General features: G+C 40.4%; 1 protein-coding gene across 1 annotated transcript in view; it reads left to right on the top strand.

Moving 5' to 3' along the window:
* The first annotated feature begins 502 nt into the window (after positions 1-502).
* LOC119418463 (kelch-like protein 29) overlaps positions 503-23939 on the top strand; it is a 405803-nt gene continuing 382366 nt past the window's right edge. Inside the window, exons 1-2 of the mRNA XM_037685752.1 lie at positions 503-799; positions 21513-21586. The gene's annotated coding sequence lies outside the window, so the exon portion shown is untranslated. The remainder of the gene's footprint in view (positions 800-21512; positions 21587-23939) is intronic.

The raw sequence follows: 23939 nt of genomic DNA, 5'->3' as shown, positions 1-23939 counted from the left end.
AGAATCTGAGCAGCACACATTGTGCATAATAGCATTTACAAGGTTTGACCAAAATAACAAATTTTCAGCAGATGATCATCTAAAAATCATGACATGAAAGATAGTGGACCTTTAGATTGGTGCAGTGACCACAGCACCAGTGAGTTATAAGAAAAAAATATAAAGCTGCTTTTATTTAGATAACTTAATAAATATAGAATAGATTTTTATCATCATTGCACCTGAGGACAATGACATTTGGGTTGCTTCCCAGAGCAAAAGTAAAAACAGTGTAATATAAAACAAAGCAAAAAATAAATAAATATATATATAAACTGTGTAAAAGTATAAAACTCTAGATAAAATATATAGGTGAACATATAGGAACACTTGGAGTCATGGTCACGATCCCATGAAGTGTTCTGCTGAGGAACCCGTGAGCCAGAAATTTAAACGTCAGGTGCGTGTAATTGCGCAGAGTGGCGGCCAGGGGGCGCTGGAGGGCTGGAGTCGGTGAAAACAAATAAATAAAACAAACCAGAGAAAGGGGGAGGAGCCGCACCGGGAGTAAAGTGGCTGCACAGAGTGTCAGTCCGTCCGATCCGCGGCGCAGCACAGACACACGCGCCTGACAAGTCGCGCGCGCTCCGTGCCGAGCACAGACAGGCGGACACTGACTCGACACACGGCCGCAGCTTTTCTCCGTCTAAAAATGCAACGGCCGTCTTTGTGGACGTAACCAGCGCCGTTAGCGAAAACAAGGACAAACGCCGGAGGAGGAGGAGGAGAAGGAGGTGGCGGACAGGAGGAGCAGCGAGAGGTAAGCACTGTCAACCCAGCGGAGCCGCCGCTGAACGCGGGGGGGAGAGAGGAGCTCCGGCTCGGACACTTGTCCTGCTGTGAGTGGGTGAGGGAATGAATGGATGAGGTTCTCCTGCCAAGAGCCTTAGCTTCACCCAACCGTGCGCGTGCGGCGCTCACTGTGCGCACGCGCTCCTCCCAAACAAGTGGAACTTCACCTGTCAGGTAGACAAAACAGAACAGAACATCAGAGTAGGCTGTTAGGGTTGCTGTTACAACAAACACCTGCAGAGACGTCTTTTTATTAGCTACTAAAATATTATATATATGTATACATGTGTGTATATATATATATATATATATATATATATATATATATATATATATATATGTATATGTATATGTATAGATGTAGTAGAGTGCTGTGGGTAAATGAGAGCACAGATTGTTGTGTACAGAGCTTTGAGTATCTTAAGGCTCTATATAAGTACAGTCCATTTACCATTTTAATAAGACACCTTTAATGGTGAGTGAACCACTGGTCCACATGAAGCCATTGGTGAACCAGTGCCATGAAGCTGCCTCTTAAAAGTCAAATATTCTCACAAAATAAACCCCAAAGTGCAAGTCGTAGTTGCAAATTCGAGTTCCTGATCCAAAACACAGCATCCATCTTTAAAAAAAAAAAAAAAGGTACTCCTGACCTTTTTTTAGTCATTTAAGCAGCTGATCCCCGTCATGGTCTCCACACGTTTTTTGCACAGCACGTATTTAACTGGACTCCTTGTGAACTGGACTGTGGCTCTGTAGAGCGGTCAGACATGTTTGTTTTCCTAAATGAGCCCAGAGGTGTTGTTGTATTAATGTGCTGAGCATGATGCGGGCCAGCAGTAAGGATACATTCCCCACTGATGACATTTGAAAACCTAGCAGGCTATCGCAAATCAAGGCCGGGCGGGATTAAGGGCTTTAGTCCTAGTCCTCTCCAGACAGGGAGCTCATGCACTCGGCCAAGTTAGGCCGTGCGTTTCGCCTCCGAGCTGGGGCCGTTTAGCAGGGGTGTTCTCTCCTTGCGTGCCGTGCGTGAGCGAGGACTGTCTGTGCGTATTTAAAGTGAACAGTGGTGGACAATCACACAAGCAGCAGAGAGGTGTTAGCACACACACCTGAGGTCTTGTTCTCAGCTCCAGAGCTTTATTTCAGGGCTGGAATATTTGTTTTTTTTAGTTTGCAGTAAACTTAATCAGGATCGCTCTCTGTCAAATGTGAGTCTGGCCTGAGAAATGACCTAGAGGCATTTATCCTGTTAAAGTCAGGGTAAAAAAAAAAAAAAGACTTGTTGTGGTCAGCAAGTTGCTAAGCTGTAGCTCAAGGCTGTTTATTATTATGTTTATTGTCACTCCTTTCCCCTAGAAGCGAGGTGTGTGTGTAATGGGAGCACAGCCACAGCGTTAAACCCATTCATCTCGTTGGTCTTCCAGCCTGCAGGCGGAGCGGCTCTGACCTGTCAGGGAGTCCTGTGGCGTCCGGTCAGGGATGCTGGCTGTGGATCCTGTGCATCCCAGCTGAGCTCCGTCAGGTTTCGGCACCAACTCCTCGGGCTCTTTGTTGTGCGTTTTTGCTTTTGCAGCCTAGCCCGTCGTCCTTTTTCCAGTTTGGCGACTGAAGCTGCTCTGCTGCCACAGAGGATGCGTTTGGTTCTGTACGTGAAGAGAACGGTGTTCTCAGCGGAAAACGCACGTGCAGAAAGACGTTAGCGGTTTTATTATTGCGGCTGATTTGTTGCCTGGGACATAAAATCAGGCAAAAGGAAGAGAGAATTATTATTTTTTTTTTGTTCTTGGATGATGTGATCATCCGTTTTTTTATTTATTTAAAGAAACAGCTGTGCCAGGCTCACCAACAAACTGCAAAAGCTCCTTTTTTTTCTGTCATGCAGCAGCATCAAAGAGAATGGAGCCGTATCTGTTGTCTCCCTCGTTTAAGGACGCACATAAAATGTGTCCGTTTATCTGCAGCTGCGAATATGAAGAGTGCAAAGGTAGCTGGCGATAACGACGGATGTGTTGGAGCTGTGAATATTAGGAGCGTGACGTGGACCAACATGGCCCCAATCAAAATGAAAATGAAGATCAGTTGTGAGATTTTTGTGCCTTTTTGGTAGGAGATGATGTTTTCCAAGGTTAAAAGGTGCACCTCTTATTGTTTCAGTCCTGTTTTTTAAAAGAAGCACGTTGGCAGCTTTTTATTCCACATCACGAGTTTGTATATGTGTGCACATACAGATAAATATAGTTATATTTAAAGCATATGGATTGATTTTTTAATAATTGTTTTTTTTTAAACCATTGCTCACTTCACTGAACGTGTCCGTGGGTGCGGCACCGATGAAAAGCAAACACTGAAGCATTCAAAGATTTATTTTCACACTTTTGATTCTCAAGGGGTGAGATCCCAGCTGTTGTCTGTTTATTTACAGAAAAAACAAAAGTGGGGGAGCAGAGAAAAATGGTTCTTTTGCACGACTTGTATAGAGTTGTGTGGCAGACTAAAGAGAAACTGATATTTTACCATGAGGGGAAGTTTCAGCGAGGGTCAGAAGGAATACCTTTAAAGACGTGTGTCTCGTAGGGCTGGAGGCCATCACCTCGTTTTTGCTGCATATTAATGCAGACATGAGCAATTCTGAATTGATTTTAAAATGTCAAAAACGGATCGCTATTAATGTGGGAAATGCAAAAACCCAAACTCTGAAGTGCAATACTGCCCCGACAATTTATAGTGCGCACACAACAAAGACACAGATTGAGTACTACACACGGAGCCTTCTGCATCGAAAGCTATTGTTTGGACGCACTTTGGCTTAAATCAAGTCAAAGGGAAAAATGAGGTTCACAAGAGCCGCAGAATGAAAGATGGGTGTATGTTTCCACCCATAGGTGGAGGAAAACTGCTGGTTGTTGCTGCCCATGCTGATGCCTCACTGGGCTGTGAGTGCTGGCAACAAGTTCAGTGAACGTAATCACAAAAGGTAGGGAGTCTTGAAATGTTTGTGGGGTTTTCAATGAATAATGATAATAACAACAATAACAACAACAATAATAATAAATAAAAAAAATATATAAAAACATCCAAATCTGCCCATCTTTATTTGGAAAGTATACTTCTGTAAACTAGAGAAGGTGAGTCTGTGATTGGAAGGTTGCTGGTTCGACCTTCTGGACCAACATCTAAATGTGGGTGGGAAAGGTGAAGCACCCACACCTGCCTCCACCCTCATTTGCCCTACTCTGGGCCCTTGAGCAAGGCCTTTAACTAGGCCTGTCACGATAACAAATGTTGCTGGGCGATGAATTGTCTCAGAAATGATTGCGAGCAACGATAATATTGTTTGAAAAAGAAGAAATGTTGGTTAATTTGTTTTGAGTGTAGTACCTTTTTTGACCACTGGATGGCAGTAAAAGACTATATTGAAGGATGGATAGTGAGGGAGTGAGCAGCGTGTCTCTTTAAGAAAAATGGGAGGGAGACCCCTTGATGTGACATGGGAAGTCTCTCCTTCCTTTATTCGGTTCTCAAAATGGCGGACGCTCGGTGTGCTTTGAGCTCTTTAGCATAGCATTTGTCACACAAAGCTTTTAATAAAAAAATCATTAAACAAAGTTCTCAGCTTCTTTTTGCAGAGAAAAAACTTTTTACACGAACGCACGGGTTTCAACCGTGAATTTTGGAGCTTCGACAAGACGGAGGATTTTTACGGAGGTCGGCCTGTTAGTTTAGCTCGTAGCTTAGCTTCTCAGCTTAGTTGACTTTAACGATCCAACAACGCGATTTTGGACGGTTAAAATGGATTTTAAAGAGAAAAGAGAAAGGGAGGGGTCAGTGAAGAGCACCGGAGCTGAACCTTTTGTCATCTAGTGTCTTCAGTAGAAAGAGAGACACGAAGAAACGATAAAGCCGATAAGTGAAAATGAGGTTGATAATATTAATTCATCATGCGATTAAATGATATATTGTTCATTGCGACAGGCCTTTCCCTTAACCCCCATCATCTGCTACCCCAGGTGTCCTAGATAGGAGCTCTCTGCTCCACACAGAGGGCTGTGGTAGCTCGGTGGTCTGTGGTTGCATCAGGAAGGGCATCCGGCGTAAAAACAATCACCAAGTCTTCGTGGGAGGTAGTTCGCTGTGGCGACCCCTGATGAAGGGAGCAACCAAAAGAAAAAGAGATAAAAACTTCTGTAAATTAAGTCAGGAATACCGGGGTGGCTGCCATGCTAGGTCCAAAGTGGGTGGTGGTGGGCAATAAAAAATTGTTTTACTTTTCCAAAGCACTTCAACTGGCTAGCTGGTTGCAAACACTCAGAAATGAGTGACACTCCAACTGAAAGTTCTTAGTAAATTTTTTGACATTTTAATTTTTTTTAATTTTATTTAACCTTTATTTAACCAGGAAGTCTCTTGATTATAACACTTTTCTTTTTTTTTTTTTTTCAATAGTGACCTGGTCAAAATGGCACACAGTTACAAAGATGCAAGCAAACAATTAAATTTAACTTCAATATATATATAAAAAAATTAAACGAGTGGGAATCAGCCTAGTAAAATATATATATAAAAAGGTCTAAACGTTTTCTCAAACAGCAGCAGGTTACTGAGCTCTCCGGTAAATACGGCCCACCGTGGCTCAAAGTTGGCTGCTATTGTTTCTTAATCCAGCAGGATAGATGGAGGTTGAGAGCTCAAAGGATAAAACTGATTTAAATAATCCATTCTTTTTGTTGTCTGCTGAAGTCTCTTTGATCTCAAACTAAATTAGACATATTGTCACCTAAGAAGCAGTTGATGCTTAAATGAAAACCTTCAGTGTATTTCAACAACAGATATGCCTCTGTAGAAATGACCATTTTTCTTTTCGCGGCCTTTTCTGCTATTTTAAACGCCTCACAGATATCGTATATAACTAACTTTGAGTCTTCTTTACATTCACGTTCAAGTCGTGTTGTTGTCGGCGTTGACTACCTATGAATTTCTGAGTGTTGGATCAGCTGGTTGACTTAAAAACTGGCCTGTTTCGTTCACCAGCTGATCAGTTGGTGCATTTCTACCTAAAACTTGATAAAGGTTTCCAGATTTGTGTTAACCTGCGAAGAGAATTAAAACGTGTATGTTTAACTTTCATCAGGTAAAGAGAAAAGATGAAATTACCATAGACTATAGACCTGAGTGAAACCTTTACCGTATTTAGGACCAAGCCCATTGGAAGTATAATTTGACCTTGAACTGAAACATTTACCCCGCCCCTCGCACAGTGATTGCTGGACATGGGCATCGGTGACCCCCGTGACCCAAAATGGAAGAAGCGTGTAAAAGATAATGGATGGATGGATGGATGGACAGTAAACAATAAATCAATTAATCGCATGATAAATGAAAATTATCAACCTCATTTTCATTTATCAGCTTTATTGTTTCTTCGCTTCTCTCTCTTTCTACTGAAGACACTGGAAGACAAGACTCGACTCTGGTGCTCTTCACTGACCCCTCCCTTTCTCTTTAAACTCTATTTTAACGAGCCAAAATTGCGTTTTTGGAGCGTTAAAAGCAGCTAAACTGAGAAGCTAAGTATGAGCTAAGCTAACCGGCCGACCTCAGGAATAAACCTCCGTCTTGTCAAGGCTCCAAAATTCATGGTTGTGCCTTCATCTAAAAAGTTGTTTTTTTTTCTGCAAAAAGAAGCTGAGAACTTGTTTACTGATTTTTATTTTTATTTTTTAATTAAAAGTTTTGTCTGAAAAATGCTATACTAAAGAGCTCAAACCACACCGCGCGTCCGCCATTTTGAGAACCGAAAAACAGGAACGAGAGACATCCCATGTCACGTCACGGGACCTCCCTCCCATTTTTCTTAAAGAGACACACTGCTCGCTCCCTCACTATCCATCCTTTGGTTCAAACAGTCTTGTACTGCCATCCAATGTTCAAAAAAAGGTACTACACACAAAATAAAATTAACCAACATTTCTTCTTAAATTTGACAATAATTATTAATTATTGTCACATTTCAAACGGTATTATTGTTTATCACAATAATTTGAAACAATTAATAGCCCAGAAAAATTTATTATCATGACAGGAATTTTTAATCAGATCATTGCAACTTGTCCAGTATTAACAATACATCTTTTATATTCAGCCATAAAGTCCCCCCCCCCCCCCACACACACCAAGAAATCACAAGAACGTTGTAATGATTGCATTGCCAAGCTAAATATTTTCGAGGCATTCTGCTTCATTTTAATTGTCTTTTTGCTCATTTCTGTTTTAGTTTCAGCTCAAGTGTCATTTGAGTTCCCTCAATGGTAAATTAGGTCCCCGCTGAAAGACGAGGGGTGCTCGGTGCTGGCTGAGGGCAAGCTGCTCACCAAGATGTTGCGTTTCGTTTCCACGCTGAAGTGGTGAGACATGAGAGATGTGGCTCAGTAGAGGGCAGAACCAAACTTTGATGATCTGCATCTGTTCACAACGGCAGCAGCATCCAAACTTACCACGAGAGCCAGTGGTTGGTTAATTGTTTAGACGTGGCACGGGAACATCGGGGCCTAAGCCATTCATTAAAAAAGATTCTGCGAGCGAGGAACCATGACAGATTTCGGGATGTCTTGTGCGTCGATGTATCTAAGAAAACGGGCTTTAGACGAACAGAGTTTTGGATCCGGTGGTGCGTTCCTTTATTATCAAAATAATAAATGAGTTTTCAGTAAAAGGGTAGAATTAACTTTCGAGATGAGGCACGTTCACCTTTTCTTTTGTGGTCAGGTGTTGTCAAAGTAACACCGGTAAAAGATAAAAAATAAATAAATAACAGCGATGTTGCATTGTTTGCCCTTTCTTTGTCTGTGTTGGAGTTCCTCAGTAAGATGCAGCTGTGACAAGGTGTACTGTCTGCTTCACGACTGAATATCATCGTATTGAAAAACCAGAGACACCACTCAGCGCTGACCGCCATGGAGCTCTTCTGTAAGGACAATAAAATGTGGACATGGTTCAAGAATTTCTTGAGTAAATGTAGTTTTTTTTTTTTTTCTGCTAGAGTCATCTGTACTTCCTTTCCCCAACCTTCATGCCTTTATTGAATTTTAGTGGCAGGGAGATCTTTGCTTTGATATGATGTTAATATTTAGCATCTGTGGTTGTTGCAAAGCATAATACTCACTGAGACATGAGGCAGTAGGCCGTGAGCGAATGCTGTCCTTCCTGAGCGCTTTAGAAACCGGTGAACTATGAAAAGCGGTCTCTTCTGTTGCCCTCTTGAACACAGTCACTGAAGGGCTAGTGGTGCTGGTATCACATTTCTAAAAAGCCTAGTTTCTCTGTTGAGACCCAAATGGCCTCAAAATGCACTAAGCTTTGAATCCACGGAGACTTGAGTTGGTAGATCACTTTCACCATTAGAGTTTGTCCTTTTAAAGCCACTGAAACAATATATTTAGATGTCACTTCATCATTAAATTACATTTGGTCATTTGTGTTGAGAAATGCACTGTTCAGACTGAAATTTACATTTAGAGGTAGTGCGTATTTTGGGTTTGTGTTGGATAAAAATATCCTTTCATTATCTACTTGTAAAAAGAACAAGGAGCCACGCAAAGATAGAATATTTTTAACCCAGTTTACTTCCAAGGGCAGACGGTCATGGAAGAGGCTTTTACAGATGTTCAGAGTTACATGCTTAGAGCCTCGTCATGAGACTCTGCAAACAGACAGTGAGCAGGAAGTGTTTTATAAAACAACGCTTATCAGCTCCTCCTCCAGACTCGGAGATGACCTTGGAGAACCAGCTGCACGTGCAGAATCAAAGCAGCTCTTTCTGCTAACTCAAACATGCGGTTCATGGGCACTTGACATTAGTTAGTGACAAACATCCTTGACCAAAATTCCCCTGAGAGTTTGACATTAAATTCATGCACGATTATGAAACAAATTATTTCAGTTTAGCTTTTTGAATTCTCTTATTTATTTATAAAGCCATCCATATTTAGCCATCCTATTTGTTAAAAAAAAACAAAAAAAAAACTGTAGTATGCTTTTTTATAACTGTTTATTGTTGTTGCTGTTGTCCATTGTTGTCATCTTTCTTTGTTGAAATCAGGTCTCTCTTGTAAATGAGTCCTCGAGGCTCAATGGGATTTACCTGTATAAATAAAGGTTGAATGATTGATTGATAAAACATTTCCCATAAACAAGAATTAAACCAGGTTGACTGTTCATGTGCTTGATGCCATCAACAATATTTTTCAGGAAACAAAGCTAAGCTGAACCACTTGACCAGCAAGATGTTTGTCTGTTCGTCCACCGTCATTTACCCGCTTCTTCCTTTTTGGGTAGCGGAGGTCACTGGTGCCCGTGTCCAGCTACCACTGTGTGAGAGTTCGGGGACACCCTGGACAAGTCTCCAGTCCATCACAGGGACACATAGAGACAAACAAGACAAACAGCCATTCACTCTCTCACTCGCACCTAGGAACAATTTAGAGTTACCAATCAGCCTAACATGCATGTTTTTGGTCTGCAGGAAGAAACCAGAGTTCCCAGAGAAAACTCACTCATTTTTCATTCATTCAACATTTATTCATACAGGCTAGCCTCATTGAGCCACTAGGACTCATTTACCATAGGAACCTGTTCCAGACAGAACATATAAAGTACAGACAACAACAATGGTCAACAATGAAAGCAATAAACTACAGTTAAAATGCTGGTAAAAAAAGCACTGTAGAAAAGCATGCACGGAGAGAACATTTATTCAACCTTGATTTAGACAGGTTAATCCCATTGAGCCTCAGGGACTCATTTACAAGAGAGACCTGATTTCTCAACAAAGAGCGATGACAACGGTGAATAACGACGACAACAATAGACAATCATAAAATTGGCATAGGTATATACAAATTTAAGTTTCTCTTTTTTTTTTTTTTTCTTTTAACAAATCAAAACAATCAAAACAAAATAGCAACCAAAAGGACAATCAAGAGGAGTAGTAGCATAAAACAGCTAGATTATAAGGCGGTGTAGAAAACTCAAAACAGGAACATGTCTGCGTTATTTTTGGCCGTGAATTTAACAGATGTTTGGAACCACTTAGAGGTCAAGGTTGAGAGCTTCAGATCTTTTTACAAGATATTCCAGGAAACGGGAGCGGAGTAGGAGAAGGCCCTTTTGCCAAGTTCAGTCCTCACAGAGGGGACACTGCATGTAATAATGTCCTGAGAACGCATGCTGTAGCTGCACTAGCGCAGAGACATGAAAACTCCACCCAGAAAGGCCCCCGGTCAGTATTTAATCCGGCGACCTTCTCGCTGAGAGGCTACAGCTCTACCAACTGAGCCAAACTCGCTCAAGTTCAAACTCGCTGCCAGGAGGAACTAATTTACAGGAGTTGCCAGGATGTATTTTTGGGATCAGAGGCTTCACAACAGGGATTTTTCATTCATTCAACCTTTACTTATACAAGTTAATCCCATTGAGCCTTGGGGACTCCTTTACAAGCGAGACCTGATTTTATGTGGGGGCTCATGAGGCCAAGATGGTGTAGAGGTAGGGCAGCCGACTCGGGACCAAAAAGTCGCAGTTCGAATCCCTGCCATGTCCACGTCGTGGTGTCTCTCAGCAAGACACCCAATCCCTAATTGCTCCTCGGGCACTTACATAGCTGCCCACTGCTCCACCTGGGTGTATCTCAGGTGTAATTGTTAAATGCAGGGAACTAATTTCACCATTGTATGGGAACACGATGACAACATAGCACTTCACTTAAGTCCTGTGTACTCCCCCTTTTCACAGTCAGGATGTTGCATGACTTTTTAACATAGATTAACTAACGGGCTAAACACATCAATAAAATATAGCAGGACGAGACTTAAAACGCACTCGAACTGGTCTGTGGGGACACTGGTCCCCTTCCAGCTTCAACTTCCAGCTTCATGTCGTGATTTTATCAATGGTTTTCGATGGCTGTCACCAAGAACTGTGGCCAAAATTCATAAACTCAAATAAGATCCCAATTAGAAAATGTTGCTTAAACCAAATTGTCTTAAAAAGACAAAGTTAAGGCATTAGTGAAACTTGAATCCTTATATGTTTTGTGGACAGAGGGTATGGATTGAAGTGGGACCCCTGACTGGGAGGCTACATTTGGGGCCCCCACTGCACTCTGGGAGTCTGCTTTGCAGAGAGCAGCTCCATGGGGGGTGGGTTAAGCCTGTTAGCCCCATGTGAAGGGGTGTTTGCAGGAGGTTAGAGAAGGAGGTGAACATGGACGACCGTTTTCATCTTGCAGCCCGTCACAACAACAAAACTGCAGCTGTTTTTGTTGTATGTGCCGTCCCCATTGCTCCCAGGGTACAGGATAATTCCTGCTCTGCGGCTGCTCGACAACCACGTCTCTTCTGCAGCATCTCTTTTTATGAACTTTAGTCATTTTACCAAGGTGCTCTTTATTATTACTTTAGAATAAACATCATTTCTGTCACAAAACCTGTATAATGTAATAATGTAAGAATATTACAAGTTATTATTTCTGAGGAAGGATGCAAATGTTTAAAGATATTAGCAATAGAATAAGTGTCTCTAACTTGAGGAGAAGGGGAGCTAAACCTCATTGGAACTGTATTTTTTAGGTTATATCAGACTGATCAGATCTGTGTGCTTCAGACAAACTAGACTTTAGGACAAAAACATTTTTAATAGCTCACCAAAAACACTTGAACTCATTTTCCTCACCCTTTGTCTCAGAAATGTTTAAAAATACATTAAAATTATTAGTTATGCTTCCATCATTGCAGTGGTGCCACAACATATGTCACAGTTGAGTGTTTTTCTACTTCAATCTAGAAAAAAAAAACCCAGCTAATATTGGATAATATGACAATGTTTGACAACAAGCAGGCTTTTTTGATATTTTTCCAAAAACATGCTGCAACCCTTTTTATGCAGAACTACACAAACTTGTCAGACTGTGTTTGGCCTGCACACACTGATGCAGAGCCCCATTTTATCCAGGTTTACAGCTGTAAGCTTCAGAGTCATTTAGCTGCTGTATGGACCAAATATGGAAATGCATCAGCATTATTTAGAGTATGCAAAAGTGGCTTAGAGTCTGTCCGATTAGCATACAGTGACGATTGAAATTGGCTTTTGAGTAAAGAAGAACCAAAAAAGTGTGTTTGCTTAACGGTGAGCGTGTATCTGTAATGGTGCAGTATTTACAGCCTGTTTACCTTCTATCTTGAACGTATTCTTCCAAGGACTACAAGAGCCTATAAAATATTGGCTCCCTCCCAGCTTCCTAAAGCTGTGAAGTGTGCTTTCTGGTGTTTTTATTAATTCATGCTGGCAGTAGATTTCCTGTTTTAAAAACCCAAGTCACAATAACAATAACCAGCATCATTAACTGAATTTAGAAATTACAGCACAACATAAAGTAACAAGCGGTAACGAGAACTTGTTTCTTTCTCTCTCTGTCAGGGTAACGACTAATACACAATGAAAAAAGGAATTTAACTCGGCTGCATTGTACTGCCACTTATGATAGCATTTTTTATATTGATTAAATCGTTGAATAATTCAAGCGATCACTTTACCCCAATAAACCAAAATCAGCTTTTATCAATTTAGTTTTAGTTTATTTTATTGTTAGCAACCAACTTTGATAATTCATAAAACATGAACAAACAATTAGGCCTGTCATGATAACAAATTTTGCTGGGCGATTAATTGTCTCAGAAATTATTGCGATAAACGATATGGGTGTAACGGTACGCTAAAATCACATTTCGGTTCGGTTCAGTTTCAAGGAGGGCTCGGTTCGGTTAATTTTCGGTACAAAAAAAGACAAAATAAAGACTTAAAAAAAGTTTATTTTGAAAATATGCCAAGTAAACAATACGTTTGTATCAAAATAAATAAAAGCGACCCATATGGATGATATTTTAAATAAACGGCACTCGACAATAAATAAACTATACTAACAATAATTGTTATGTGCTTCGGGCACATTATAATTAATTTTTTCTATCTTTTTCCGATTTGCTTTGTTTATAGACTTTAATCGAATGATCTTTTGTTAATATATTTTGGAGATGGGATAATTTCTAATCTTTGATAATCAGTAGTGATTACGTTAATTGATGGCGCTGCTGGTCCGCCTGTAAACAGGCTGGGTTTCGACATGTTAGGAGAGCCTGTTTTTTCCCCACTCGCTTCCGCTCGCTCCACCACCGCCGGTGTGCGTCTTGACGCGGTGCGCGCACGTCTCCAGTTGCTGCAGGCCGCAGCTGACGTCTCCAGCCTGCCATGAGGTAATTCTACTAGAACTTGTTGGTTTGCTCGTTTTTTCCTTGAGATTTTGGCCTGGTGGGTTCGATAGTCCTGTTTTCGGATCTTTCTTTTGCATTTAGAGTTTTTTGCTTTAGTCCGATACTAGTAGGGGCTTCGACGGCCCTGTATAGGGTTGGCCCCCTGCTGTACCGTTTTGTTCTGTTTAATCGACTCACCAGGTCCAACTTTCAGTTAATACTTTTGGGGTTTTGTTTTTTGGGACACGGGTAATTGACGGCATTTACCTCTCTCTTTTTTCTCTTCACAGAGAATCAAAAGCAGGTGAACCAACCCTAAGGATCAGGAGAGTTTAAAGATAAAATATTTTTTTGAACCCTCATTTTTTGTCTCGTGTCCTCAAATATGTTGTGTCTTGGTGGACGTAACAGTAATAAAAATGTTAATAAATACAATAACAGTCAGAACCAGAACAACAAGCAGCAACAGACTGTTTACGATCTAACTAATCAAGTTTTAAGTTTTTGGCCAAAAAGACCAACTTGTCCACATTTTCTGCCAAAAGCACAGATCTAGTGCAGTGAATATCTCCAGCGGTGGAGAAAACTGCTCACTAACAACAGGTGTCAGGAATAAAGAGGCAGAGCTTTGCTAATTTTGCAGTGTGGCTGTATTTGGCCTCATCATTACTCACAGCCTCTTGGACCTGCTCCCACAGGTGGGACAGGTCCCTGGAAAAGTTCAGTCATCACACACTTCTTAGCTGGAGGTGATCTCTGGAGGGTTTCCCTGAACAGGTTGACTCAGCTTCTATCTCTGTCCCAGACTGGAAATAAAACACAAATAGGTTAAAAAAATGAGTTAATAAGATTATAATTTTAAATTAAAAAAGTTAATTAGATAATAATACTAATAAAAGAACAATACCTCTTCTTGAATGGTTGTTATGAGGTGGTTGAATCTCTCGCTCATCATCATCATCATCAGGGCAGGACTTTAATCTGGTCCTGGGCTTGTTGACGATATCAGTTTTAGCTTTTTCATAAAGTGCTGCTACAACTTTTTGGCTGAAGTGTTGACGCGATGTCGTAGCGGGGCTCAAGAACTTTAAAGCCGGCGCATCAACAACAGAAATGTAGATCCAGAGCTTTAAAAAGTCCTACATCTTGTGTTATTGCTCTGGACCGATCTGAATTACCTTAATCTTTGCAACAAGCTGCTTTTCTTGCTTGTAGAAGAGACCTTCACGTTCGGATGATGTCGTTTCAAGTGCGTTAACAAGTTATATGTGTTGCTGCTGCAGATCCAATCTCCGTGAAACAGCATTGACACATGGCTTTGGATTTGTTCACTTGTCTTTTAACAAGAAAGTCATAATGTTCCCAAACAGGAGACCGCAGCGATATGCTAGGCTGCTAATGCTATGTGTGCTGCAAGATAATAGCGCCGTGCTGAAACACGCTTAAGAATTTTAGTTCCGCGGCGCATAATCTCTCGTTACTAAAATTTAATGAGTGAAAAAAAAAAACGAAACGGTACGCACGTGGACTGAACCGAACATGCTGTACTGAAACGGATCGATACATCCACGTGTACCGTTACACCCCTAATAAATGATAATATTGTTTGAAATGACTAATTATTGTCAAATTTAAGAAGAATTGTTGGTTAAATTTTTTGTGTGGTACTTTTTTTGACCACTGGATGGCAGTATAAGACTGTTTGAACTGAAGGATGGATAGTGAGGGAGCGAGCAGCGTGCCTCTAAGAAAAATGGGAGGGAGGCCTCTTGACATAACATGGGCTGTCTCTTTCCTCTTTTTCGGTTCTCAAAATGGCGGATACTCGGTGTGGTTTGAGCTCTTTAGCATAGCATTTTTCACACAAAGCTTTTACTAAAAAAATCAGTAAACAAGTTCTCAGCTTCTATTTGCAGAGAAAAAAACAACTTTTTCTCGAAGGCACAAGTTTCAACTGTGTTTTTTGGAGCTTTGACAAGACGGAGGTTTTTTCCCCGAGGTTGGCCTGTTAGCTTAGCTCGTAGCTTAGCTTCTCAGCTTAGCTGTTTTTCATGATCCAAAAACGCGATTTTGGATGGTTAAAATAGATTTTAAAGAAAAAAGAGAAAGGGAGGGGTCAATGAAGAGCACCAGAGTTGAGCCTTTTGTCATCCAGTGTCTTCAGTAGAAAGAGAGAGACACGAAGAAACGATAAAGCCGATAATCGAAAATGAGATTGATAATTTTCATTTATCATGCGATTAATTGATTTATTGTTTCTCGCGACAGGCCTACAAACAATTGCGTTCTTGTGTCGATATGCACAGTGGATTTCCTGCCATCAGGATGTTTCTCCTGATCCAATGGACAAAATGGAAATGAAAATAGATTATGATGTTTTGTAATAGTACTTTATTTATAATACTATTGCTTGAAACAACAGGGGTTTGGAGGAAATCAGAGTAAAGCTGGTGGGCACATCAGAATGTGACAAAGGAACACAACACATGCACAGCTATCCTGCGTGGGCCCAGATTTTACTATAAAGGTACTTTAAAACATTTATTCACAGGATATTGCAATGGACAACCTGTCTAACTTGATAGAGCACATTTAGCACCCTAAACAAACCTTTTGATTTTCCTGCTGGCTCATCAACAGATCCTGGCTGTGTCGCTCTTGTGGCACCATAGGAAGCCAAGAAAACCACTCTTTCATTGTCAGCTAGCTTGAAGTACTTCCATACTTTTGGATTTTGAAAACTAGTATAAACTGGTTTGGTTGACACTGAAACAGACTCTGCCTTTGCTTTAGTTTGAAAAACTGCTGCTGCAGGCGTTTATGGCGAATAATTGCATCAACCCTAAACTCCTCTGTCTATATACCAAGCTTTAAAAAAAGCCTCAGTCCCTTTTTTTACACAGAACTGCGTCTGTTCAGATACAAACTTTCTTTACATCCATATAGTTCAGAGGAATGGACTTGAAACGACTCATCCGCAGCCGAGAAAAGGAACAATAAAACCAAAGGGAGGCAAAGTCCTGCCTGGAAACGTGTAAAGGACGATGGTCCTACCTGGACTTCATCCAAGCTCATACTTTTTATGTCTTGCACATTTTTATTTTTGTATTCAAAGGCACACAGGCTTTCAACACAATAAACCTGACCATAATGTTAATAAGGTTTGAGCTGAAGGTGGCGTTGTAAAGATATTGCTCGTCACCGTTGAGCGCCTGTGGCCTTAAGGAGACAACATTCCTTGCTCAGCGTTTCTGAAGTACTGAATTCCTTTCTGTCTCACTCTGGAAGTAAAATGATTGCACTTAGAGAAGTCTTTTGATTTTTATGTAAACACAAAACCCCACAGCTTATAGTCATACCAGACAGAAATTTGTTTGACTTTGAAACCAAGTCATGGAAGCCGTTTCTTTCACCTTGTTCTGTGAGTGTAGAATCAAACGACACCACACTCTCGCCAAAATGGATAGTCCACTTGAAAATAACTCCAACAACCTTTTAAAGAATCGAGCCAATGCGATGGCAGCCAAGTTTGATTATTAATGGCGAGTCTCTGTCTCTTAGGCCTAATTGGTCTCTGCTGATTGCTGAGCGTTCTGATTAAGAAATGCCATTAAAATTGATGTATTATGCCTCCAAGTGTTTTTCACAGTTAGATAGCTGCTTCAATCAATTGATAATTACATGGATGATTTGTAGCTGAGCTTCATTTTGACACGTTTGCAATAATTGGCAAGAAAAAACAAACTTTTTTCCCCCTTTGTTTCTTCTTTCTGTGCATCCTTGATAAAATTGATTATAGAGGAAGTAGCTTCTTGTTTGGAATAAAGTCAGCAAACACAACAATGTATAAAACTCTCCAGTAAAACCTGAATTCACCACACTGTTATCCAAATATTGAAAGCAGATTTAATCGACTTCAATCTTTTTAACGTATTTCCCATTTGCAATGAAATTTCACAGTTCTTCATTGGGGACTTGGATAGAAATGTTCGTCTTTTGTTGCTAAAACGCAAACAGATAATTAGACGAAGCAAAATATGAATCTATAGGGAAGAGTCAGTGAGTTGGGTAATGATCTTTCTTTGTGTGAAGGTAATGAAAAACGGCTTTAGTTTTATGAGATGGTAAACATTTTCCCTGCAGAGATTTTAGTCTATAAAAAACTTTTTTTTTCTTCAGAAAATATCATAACATTCTAAAAGATATATATTATGCCTAAAAGTTTTGTTGAATGAAAGCATGCAATTATTGAGTGTCTGTACTGTAAAGTATCTTAAGTGATACCAAAGTTGGCAGCTGAATGAAGGTAATCATGACAGTATTTGAATAGGCCTGTCACGATAACAAATGTTGCTGGGTGTTTAATTGTCTCAGAAATTATTGCGATAAACGATAATATTGTTTGAAATTTGACAATAATTAGTAATTATTGTAAAATTTAAGAAGAAATGTTTAATTTGTTTTGAGTGTAGTACCTTTTTTTGACCACCGGATAGAAGTACAAGACTGTTCGAACCGAAGGATGGATAGTGAGGGAGCGAGAAGCGTGTCTAAGAAAAATGGGAGGGAGGCCCCTTGACGTGACATGGCCTGTCTCTCTTTGGTTCTCGAAATGGCGGACGCTCTGTGTAGTTTGAGCTCTTTAGCATAGCATTTTTCACACAAAGCTTTTAATAAAAATATCAGTAAACAAGTTCTCAGCTTCTTATTTGCAGAGAAAAACAAGTTTTTACACAAAGGCACAGGTTTCAACCGTGTATTTTGGCGCTTCGACAAGACGAGGTCGGCCTGTTAGCTTAGCTCGTAGCTTACTGTCTCAGCATAACTGCTTTTAACACCCAAAAATGCACTTTTGGGCGGTTAAAATGGATTTTAAAGAGAAAAGAGAAAGAGAGGGGTCAGTGAAGAGCACCGGAGTTGAGCCTTTTGTCATCCAGTGTCTTCAGTAGAAAGAGAGAGACACGAAGAAACGCTAAAGCTGATAAATGAAAATGAGGTTGATAATTTTCATTTATCATGTGATTAATTTATTTCATGTTTATTGTGACAGGCCTATTTTTGAAAAAAAATTTTTTTTTTTCTAATTTATTCATAGTTTGAAATGTTCTAAATTTTAACAAATTTTGACAAGTTTGTTTTAGCTCTGTTACATAAACGGCCATATGTCAGAATCTTTTTCGACTCTCTGCAGCACCGACACATTTTAGCTCTGTAAACTGATGGAGGAATGAATTGGGGTTTTATACCAAGCGAGATACTGTCTTTTATCATCCTCTCGACGAGGATTTGGCAATGTAGCTATTTCCATTCTTGCACAATCATCACAATGAAAGTCACACTTTTCCTCCAGAAATAATCAGTTTTTCATCTAGAAAGAACAAAAACTTGTTCTACAGACTATTAAGTTGGATGTGATGTATGTAACTTGAAAGCAGGAATGAAAAACAATCCCTAAGATGAATAAGCATTCAGTGACATTTCACTTTTTGAAAGGTGTTCTGTCTGCTTTGGCTCAGACATTATTCTCTGCAGCCCATCCCCACAACGCTGCATGTCATCAGTATGGTACCTTGAAGGAGCACAAATATGTCGAGGACTTTTTTTTTCACTGCTTAAAAAAAATCATTTTGGCAGCGTACCTTAAGGCGTAAGATGGAGGCAGGAGAGAAATGTACCTACACAACACACAGCAGCTCAGACACAAATGCTGTGATTATGAGCTGCCCGGTTTAACCGTAGTCTGTCAATATCTTCAGGTTTTCCTGCTCTGCTTAAGGGGATGGAAAAACTATTTTGAGTTTGTTTTATTCACTCAACTTTTAGTGACTGATCTACACCAGGAAATTAATATCTTACTTCTTGTAAATGGCTCCTCATTTTGGAAAAATAATGTAATTTTAATGGGATTGTTGTCCCAACAGTTAAATGTTGTAAAACCAAGACTGAAGTTGGTTGTTGTCGTCCTGAAACAAGACCAAATTTTGTAGCAGCTAATGTGAACATTTAAAAAAAAAAAATCTTTTTATAGTTGTTGGTTTTATGAGAGCCCAACTGATATGGAAATTTTTGGCTATTGTCGATACCGTTATTCGGAGGGGAAGCAGCCACCGATAACCGATATAATGGCTGAAACTTCTTGAGCTTTGTCCACCCCCAAGAATCTAAGAAAACCGCAAGTGGAGCAGGGCTTGCTTATTTAGCGCAGCTGTTAGCGACCATGAAGCTAAGCAAATCAGATCCATGCTATACCCACAGTAGATATACAGGTAATGCACTGGTCATCAAAAGTCTTCCTTACGTGTGTTCCTATTTTCTATCCTCCACTATTCACCATAAAGTTATCAAGTGTGTTACAAAAATTTAAATAAAACAAAGAAACACACCTTTTCACTGTTGAAACAGTCACATATGGCAAAGTCCTAATTAGTATTGACCGCAGCAGTTTTTTTATTTTCTTTGCAGAGAAGTAAAGATTTCAGACAAACAATGCATTTTATTGTGGACGACAAAGCTAACGTTACTAACACCAATATGTTTTACCTCTGTTTGATTTATTGTTCTGGCTAAAGCTTTACAAGGCAATAGGCTATGCTAAACGTTAGGTTCTTAACTTGAGAGGCACCTAGCTAATGACGAGCGGGTTGGAGGACTGAAGAGAATTTATTACTGTTTTGTTTTACAGATCAGTTAAAATAAACTTACCATGCTCTGTTCAGCAAAATACGCTACACTGTATTGCTCCCTGCTTCGGCTGTGCTGATCATGAAAGTGAAACTTAAGTGAACAGCAATGACTTGAAAGTAGTCTTCATGCACCCTCTTCTGGATACATTGTACAATTACTGCTGGTTCCAGCATTTTGAGAGTGAAATTAGAAGTGCCTATATCTGCATATGATGGGACAATTATCACCCATACTGATAGGTCTCCAAACATCTACATGTATATCGGCCTAAATTATCGGCCATACTGATATATCGGTCGGGCCCTAGTCTATACATTACACAGTTTTTTACATAAATAATTGTAAGCACAGATAGGTGAGGCTAGCAGTAGCACTTCCAGTAGAGCCTGGGGTGCTTCAGGTAGGAATATCTTTGTTTCTCCTGAATAAATGCTTTGCAGTGCAAAAGTTTTTAAAGTAAATGTTTGCATGAGTCATTTAAAATATTTTGAGAGCGGAGTTGTTCTAAGGCAGCAGAACTCCTCTTTGGTCTTGGGCCCACTCAGATTAGCCATTAGTTTATAAATCTGGTCAGAATTTAAATCTGTTTCTCCAAACTGAGTTTGTACTAATTCAAAATCTTTCTACTGAACGCTCCATTAAATCCTGTTTAATGTGCTTAAATTACCCCTGTGTGTCACCTTAATGCAAAAACAAAACAGAAAGGAAAGAGAAATCAGAATTTATATCTAAAATAGTCCAGCATGGCTGCTGCACGTCTTCGTGGATTGTGCCGTGATCGATGATGGGTCTTTTATTGTGTCTGCTTGTAAAGTCTAGACATAAACACCACGGCTCTTTTATTGAGATAAAAGCCACAACAATTTTATGTTTTTACAGATTTATTTTGGATTGTAAGCTCCAGCTCAATGTTTATATTTTTATTCTTAAGGTCATCTTGAATAAAATAAAATGGCACCCAAACAGATATTGGTTGTTTGGATGTTTTTTTTATTTTTATTTAAAGGTTTAGTACTTTACTTGCTGCACTGAACTTTATTTTATTTCCTGTGATCAAATTGCATTTCAAAATGAAATACGATCCACACTGGTTGCAAAAAGAAGCACTTGGATCGACAAAATAAAAACGTGGTGATTTCCAAAGGCTGCCACCGGGAGTCGGATGATGTTTTTTATTTTTTTACTTTAAAAACCAGATCCAGCATTGTTCTTGCTCCACAATGAGCCTCTCTGAAGCGTCTCGCCTCATGTGAACCGTCCTCTGTGTCGTCATCTTACAACAGAGCTGTCTTTGGTTTGGTGTAAAACCGATGCTAATTTTTCAAACCGTCACCGAGGCATTCGTTTGCCTCCGATCCTGCTGAGGCTTCCAGCCATATGCTGTCAGTTTGCTTCTATTTCACTGCCAAGTTATCCGTCTCTGACCTCTAATAATCTCTCAGGACAGACGGGGGAGTTATTGATAGGTTCTGCTTACGACGCCTCTGTGCAGTCGTTCATCTGTTCTCCACACCAAAGACGACGCTAATAAATCTCTTGATGCAGATTCTTCCCCTCCTGGATGTGTCTCGAGTAAACTGTCGCCCGATTCTTCATTATTAACAGATGGTGTGCACAAAAAAAAAAAAATCTTTGTGGCTGCAGTTTTAAGTTGTTTTAGTCGTCTGTTTATGACTCTCCTCGTTTCTGCAGGTGTCGACGGCAATACTCCGAAGGTCTAATTTGTCTGTGATGAGCATCCCCGTCCACCAGAGAGCAAAAATACGGTAAGATATGAAAAACTCATTATCTTAAATCCTAATAAACATCCTATTAGGACTCAGACGAGCCCCGCACTGTGTGAGCCACAAAAAAGCCACTTAAATCTGACTCCACTCGTGTTTTCTAATGGAAAGTAGACTGAACAGTTTCCAGTTGAATACTTTTGCAAGTGTTATTGAAGAAGGAAGTTTTTGGTTATAGGAGAATAATTTAATTTCCTCGTCCTCTTCTTCAATTCAATTTTAATGTGTCGCACTTGATTCCTACAGCTACCGACGTGTGCATGTGATGTTGGCCTGGTTTCGTGGGGGGTTGATCGCCTGGAATTGTTTGATATACGGCGCCATTAATTCTACTCGACTTGCCTGCCGTGTTTTGAAAAGACGCCACGTCTCCTCGTTTTGGTTCTCTCCCTCTTGATAATCTCGCCAGTTTTCATCTGCGAGGAAACCAAAGTTGTTTGTCCGACTGGTTGCGGGATTAGACTCTGGTCATTAAGAGATAGAGGGATTACTCCTGGGCCTCGGGACCCCAGGAATGTACCGACCTGACTGGTGGTTTGCTCACCACTGATGAAACAGAAATGAATTAATGGGGTTGCCCACTGCGAGGGCTGATTAGAACGACATGCTGCCTTTGATCCCTGAGCGAGGTGACCAGGCATGCACGCCACAGGCAATCGGACGAAGGGGGAGGGGAGTGTGCGGGCTTTTGTGTTCCTTAAAGTTTGTGCACGCCGTTATGTGTACACGCCCGTCCTGGGTCAGCGCATCGCTGATGAGCAGGACTCATTATGTGCGCTCCGTGCTGCGGGGGACGTCAGGTGTAAAATCACTCTGTGGTATTTAGTTTGTTCGCTGTGGACGGCTGCCAACTGTGCGGCCCGTGTGATCTGAACTGTGCTCAGTTGTTGCAAATGAACCCCAGTCCTGCGTACATTTCAAACGGTTCACATGGACGCTCAGCCACAGCTTGGTTTTCTTCTTGTTTGATGATACGTGTGGTGTGATGCTGAAGGCTTTTGCTTGTTTGTCTTCATTCCATCACAAACGATTAATAATTAAAATGTTTCAGTTTACCGAGGCTAATTATAAATGAGTTGGTGTACGTAGTGTAGAAGTTCATCAGTAGCTCTTGAGCGTTATTTTAAGCCGTTCATTAAGGCACTACACTCTGAGAACAGTACTTGTTAGAGAGCAGAGCATCTTTATGATGTCAGAAATCTCCCGGGGTGCATCCAACATTCTTTAGTTCACTCCTAACAACTCCTATTTCTGTCAGCAGGAACAAGCGCAGACCCATACTAATAGTTTTGTCCAAAAGAAGCTGCTTCAGTTTACAACTAAACCTTTTCTTTCCTTTTACGATTTTGAGCTTCTTCTCTGATTTTTGTGTCCAACAGTCCAGAACAGGTACACTTTGCTTTTAGCCATTTGCTAATTTGGTTCAGTGTTATTTTATACACTGTAGCCTACAAGCTGTCTCTATTAGACAGTTATTATAACACAAATCATCCCCCACGCTTTGTATTTCAGATGTACACATGTATGAAATAAATGATTAGGCATCTGTGGTTCAAGTTTTATTCTATTGTAGCATGTTCCATATTTTATACAAATTTAATGAATATAAAAAAAATGGTGTTTAACCATTTAGGGGTATTTTTTCCTCATACTTGCCTATCTGCCCAGGCTTTGTACGTATCTGTGATTTTATAGTAAGTGTTTGGAAGGTGTTACAAGGCTAAAAAGCTGGAAGCGCTTCTGAGATATTCACCCCCTAACTGTTTTTGCTTCTCTCACACCAAAACCATTGTATCACTTTGCTCTGAGCTGTACTGGAACTTGACGTTCTAGGAAACCCTGCTGTGTTTACTTGTCTGAACTTTGAATGCTGTTTGCATTTTCACCCCAAAGATCCAGAGCTCGTTAAATCCACTCGTGGTGTTCCGCGTGTGGATTTGCCTTTAAATCCTTGCAGCAGCATGAAAGAAAAATCAAAAGAAATGATGAAACCAAGATCAAGTTGTCTGAAATATTGCTTAAGCAGATCTTTATTTATTTGTGTGTTATTGACTTCTTTTGTTTGTCATGTACCTGGGGGAGTAACGGTCTTCATCATCCCTGTTGGCCTGTCGGTGTGCTGCTGATGTTGGGGCCCCAGCTGTTTGCCAGAATCAAGTTCAAGGCCACTTTAACTTATAATGGATGGTATACTTGTGAACGCGTGTCCCCCTGGTGGCGCTGCTCAGACAAAGCTCAGACCTGCTGCATTACCGAGGAAGAAACTTAGTGGGTGAAGGCAAGTAAACTACTAGAGGGGATTCTGCAGCAGCTAATCAGATGGCTCATTGCATCC

The sequence above is a fragment of the Nematolebias whitei genome, chromosome 12 (genome assembly GCF_014905685.2).
Source record: "Nematolebias whitei isolate Nwh7 chromosome 12, NemWhi1, whole genome shotgun sequence".
Taxonomy (NCBI): Eukaryota; Metazoa; Chordata; class Actinopteri; order Cyprinodontiformes; family Rivulidae; genus Nematolebias; species Nematolebias whitei.
Note: the sequence above shows the minus strand (reverse complement) of the source record. Positions and strands in the feature narration are given on the sequence as shown.